The 4,940-nt window shown below is 44.2% G+C and overlaps 1 non-coding gene across 1 annotated transcript; it reads right to left on the bottom strand.

The window, feature by feature from the left end:
- Positions 1–935: 935 nt before the first annotated feature.
- On the bottom strand, positions 936–1,008 carry TRNAE-UUC (transfer RNA glutamic acid (anticodon UUC)). Its single transcript has one exon. It is a non-coding gene; the product is annotated as a tRNA-Glu (tRNA).
- Positions 1,009–4,940: the final 3,932 nt, after the last annotated feature.

Raw genomic sequence — 4,940 nt, 5'->3', positions numbered from 1 at the left:
ATAAAGTCAAAGCCGCTTGGGGCCAGTTGGGTGCACCGGCCGTAGAATCCAGCTCTTGGGATCAGCGACCTTCATCTGATTCGGTTTGTCTGCGAGGCCGCAAAACTCAGCTGGATGATCCAATCTGAAGGAAAGTATACACCATGGCCGGGGCCTGAGGTTAATGGGCAAGAATCCCCTGCTGTCATATGCCGGGTGCCACGGGGGCACGTTCTGCCTGCAGGGCCCGGAGGCTGAAAGCAACATTTTCTCTATGGGAAGCACAGACTCGGCAAGGATTTGTCTCCAGGCGGCACTATAGCCTCCTCTTCTGGCACCGTGGAGACTGTTCTTCCGTCAAGGATTTCTGGCATCAGGAGAAGTGAAGGGGAGCCAAGCCAGGGAGCTTCCCGGTGAAAGGTGGGCCTCCCCCAGCCTCTCTGAGGCACCGAGCACCCGGGCTGGTGCTGCACGGGTGAAGGGTGGGCGGCCAAGGACAGACTTCTTTTCAGTGAAACCGTCATGCAAGGATTCATCTCCACAGCATGCATCATGCTTGCACTTGGTGCATCTGACAGCCTGTGGGTTTGGGCTGCCTTTGCAGCTTTGTTAGGCATCACAGCAGCTGAGCAGACTTTGCTTTTTTTTTAATTTTATTTTTAACCCCAGTTCCCTGAGCTAGTCTTGAATTTCTCAGGCTTTGCTTTTGTGAAGCCCTTTTATTAAAACTGTGTGATACCGTCACTGAAAAGATCAGAAGGAAAAAAAATAGAACATAAAGAAGGGAATACCCAGAAACCATTGTAGGGATCAAGAAGTAGACCATTCCTGGCTCCCGGAAACACAGCCCCTCTGCTTGGCTACACTCCCCCTTCTTCTCTGTCTTTCTTTTTAAACAGCCAGAAGGAACTCACATTTTCTTTTTTTTTTTTCCAGGTAGCTTGTGGGAATCTTAGTTCCCTGACCAGAGATTGAACCTGGGCCCTCAGCATTGAAAGTGCAGAATCCTAACCACTGGACCACCAGGGAATTCCCAGTCCTTCCAGGTTTTTATTGTTTTTTTTTTTTTAATTTAAAAATTAAAAAATTCAAATGTTGTGTTGGTTGTGGCCATACAACAATGCAAATCAGCCGTAATTTGCTGATTTGCCATATACATATCCATCCATACACGCATACATATACATACATACACTCACTCCCTCCTTAGCTTTCCACCCCTCCCCCATCTCATCCCTCCAGGTCAGCACAGAGAGCCAGACTGGCTCCCTGTGCTACACAGCAAGTTCTCATCAGTGACTCATCTTACACCTGATAATGTATATATGTTGATGCTACTTTCTTTGTTTTTCTCACTCTCTTCCTCCCTCACTGTATCCATAAGTCCACTCTCTACATCTGCATCTCTTTTCCTTCCTTGCAAATAGGTTCATCAATACAATTTTTCTATATTCCAGGTTTTAATGTCAATTGTTTCTTTACTTCTCTTTATGCTTTGGCCACCTAACTATTCACCTGGAAACACTGTAATTTATCCTTGCAAGCTTTACAATTTATAGAAATGGGGTTATGCACCACCTATTATTTCCCTGCTGGTTTCTTTCACCCAATATCATGTGTGTAAGAGGCCTCTGTGTGGTTCCCCAGAGATGGAGTTCAGCCACTTTCCCGGCTACATAATATTCCATTGCTAGGACACATAACCAAGACGTCATTCTGTTGTTGCTGGCTGTTGGAGCTATTTGCAGCAATGCTGCTGAGAGCGTTCTTGTACAGGTCTCCTGGTGCACGAGTTGCTCTTAAAAGCTGTGCTCTCATTTTGTGCCGCTGGGGACAGGGGCTTTGGCCGTGAGGCTCTTCAGGGAACTGATTGTGGATTCTGGCTCATGCTCCAGCCTCTCTCCTGCATACCACTGGGTGGGTGGATCGGCCTGGAGGTCACTCATTAGAATTCTCCCCAGAAATCAAGGGAGGAAGAAGCAAGAACTTTCTGGGAAGGAGAAAGGGAACCACTTGAAAGGGTACTGAACTGGAGATCAAAGAGCCCTTCTTGCTGCTGGCTTTGATGTGAGCTGTTACTGCACACCCTGCAGTAAGGAATTCACTTATCTTCAGAGCTCGCTGCATTCCCCACTACCGCCTCGTAATCAGCAAGCCTCCACTCAAGGCCAACAGCATCATCATTAACAAGTCCTGGGACTTGGAGCCAGGGTGCCCTTGGCTGCCACGGGCACTCAGCCCTGCTGGAATTGCTTTGGGGAAGAGCTTTGAAGCCCATTTGCAGAGGCTGTAAAATCAGAGAAAGCTGGAACTGAAAGTCCTTCGAGATTGTCCCAGGCAGAGTCTGTGGCTGTTTACAGGCTTGTGGGGGAAATTTGAAGAGAGGTAGTGTTTGTTTTCATTCCATGGAGTTGGTAGGTTCGGCATGTTCAAGAAAGCACCTCCCTTCCTCTCCTCTTTCTATGCCCTTTTGTCTTTTTCACGCTCATGCCTCCTTTTTTCAGAAATTAATTAGTCTCTTCTTCTACCATTAAAGAATAGATATACATCTCCCTCCAGTGAGCCTTTGATAGGGGTGCCAACTAATACAGCCTTAAAGATTGCATCCATAGAACAGAAGGCTAAGAGGTAGGAAAGCAAACATGGGGGAAAATGGTTGTCAGTACAGGTACAGTTATTTTGGGGTGACAGAGGTAAGCAGAATGGCATCGTATACGAGAGGCCATGAGGGAACCTTCTGGGGAAGCTGGAATGTTTTACATCTTGATTTTGGTGGTGGTTACCTGGGTGAACGCCTATGTAAAAATCTGTGCATCTGCTACAGCAGAAATTAACACACTGTGGTCAAATCAGCAAAGCTGTAAATTCAGGAAAATAAAAAAGTCATCCAGCTGTCCACTTAGATTTGTGCACTTTGCTGAATGGAAGTTGCACACTGAAAAAAAAAAGAAAAATCTAAGGATTTCCCTGGTGGCCCAGTGGCTAGGACTATGTGCTCCCAATGCAGGGGGCCCAGGTTCAGTCCCTGTTCAGGGACCTAGATCCTGCATGCTGAAGCTAAGAGATCCCGCAAGCTGCAATGAAGATTGAAGATCTGGAGTGTCCCAACTAAGACATGGCACAGCCAAACTGATAAATAAATATTTTAAAAAGAAAGAGAGAAAAAGCCGTCAGGAAGTTTCTTCTTGCCCTGATTACCTGCACTTACCCCCTGTTTCCTCCATCATCCTCTCAAGTGTCATACATATCACATAGCCATGTGAAATAAACCCCTTAATACAAGGCTATAAATTTTACTTTAAACAGTAATATTATTTTAAGGAAAAGAGCAGAAAGATTGTTTTTTATATTTACCCATGTATTTATCATTTTTGAATATCCTTTTGGGAGATCCATATTTCTATCTATTTCCCGTCAGTCGGAAGAGCATTTGTTGCTGCTGCTGCTGCGGCTAAGTCGCGTCAGTCGAGCCCGACTCTGTGCAACCCCATAGACGGCAGCCCACCAGGCTCCCCCGTCCCTGGGATTCCCCAGGCAAGAATATTGGAGTGGATTGCCATTTCCTTCTCCAATGCATGAAAGTGAAAAGTGAAACTGAATTCACTCAGTCGTGTCCGACTCTTCGCGACCCTATGGACTGTAGCCCACCTGGCTCCTCCATCCATGGAATTTTCCAGGCAAGAGTACTGGAATGAGTTGCCACTGCCTTCTCCAGAGCATTCGTTAAGTACTTCTTATAAGGGCTGACAACAAATATTCTTAGTTTTCCTTTATATGAAAAGTGTTTTTACTTTTCCTTCAGTTTCAAATTTTCATTGAAAAATAATCCTAGTTCTCCCTCCTTCTTTTCTCTCCTGCCCTCCCTTCTCTCTTTTTCTCTTCAATGTAAAGATATTTTTTCCCAAAATTTTTGGCCTTTTTTGTTTTTTCCTGATGAGAAATCAGCTACAATCTGTATCATCGTTTCCCTGTATATAATGTATTGTTTTTCTCCGATGCTTTCAAGATTTTCTTTTTATATTTGGGTTTCAGTATTTTGACTAAGATGACATAAGTTTTTATTTATTCTGCTCAGTGTGCCCTGAGATTCTTAAATCTATAAATGTATGTCCTTTACCAAACATGGGACTTTTTGTTATCATTTTCTTCAAAGGTTTTTTTTCCTGCTCCCTTCTGTTTTCCCTCCATCTGAGGCTATATATATGATTATTAAAATATGTGTGTGCTTTAGTCATTCAGTACTGTCCAACTCTGTGACCCTATGGCTTTTAGCCCACCAGGCTACTCTGTCCATGGAATTCTCCAAGCAAGAATACTGGAGTGGGTAGCCAGTCCATTCTCCAGGGATCTTCCCAACCCAGGGACTGAACCCTGGTCTCCCGCATTGCAGGAAGATTCTTTACCATCTGAACCACCCGACCCCATGGACAGTAGCCTGCACCAAGCTCCTCCGTCCATGGGATTTTCAAGGCAAGAGTACTGGAGTGTGTTGCCATTTCCTTCTCTAGGGAATTTTCCCAACCCAGGGATTGAAGCCAGGTCTCTCGCATTGTAGACAGACACTTCACCGTCTCAGCCACCAGGGAAGTCCATTATAATACATAATAATATTATAATACTGTGTGTGTCTGTGCTCAGTTGCTCAATCGTGTCCAACTCTTTGCAACCCCATGGACTGTAGCCCATCAGGCTCCTCTGTCCATGGGATTTTCCCAGCAAGAATACTGGAGTGGGTTGTCATACATGTATTATTATTATGTATATTAATAATATATGTATTATTACATGTGTAATAATATTAGTATGTACTATTATTTCCTATTTCTCACAAGTCTTGGAAGCTTTATTTTTTAAAATGTTTTCTTTCTTCTTCAGTTGGATAATTCTCTTGATCTGATTTCATATTGACTGACTTTTTTGTTATTTCCAACCTACTGTTAAGCTCATCCAATGAATTTTTT

The sequence above is a fragment of the Capricornis sumatraensis genome, chromosome 13 (genome assembly GCF_032405125.1).
Source record: "Capricornis sumatraensis isolate serow.1 chromosome 13, serow.2, whole genome shotgun sequence".
NCBI classification, from domain to species: domain Eukaryota; kingdom Metazoa; phylum Chordata; class Mammalia; order Artiodactyla; family Bovidae; genus Capricornis; species Capricornis sumatraensis.
The sequence above is the reverse complement of the archived record's forward strand: the minus strand, read 5'-3'. Positions and strand labels throughout refer to the sequence as shown.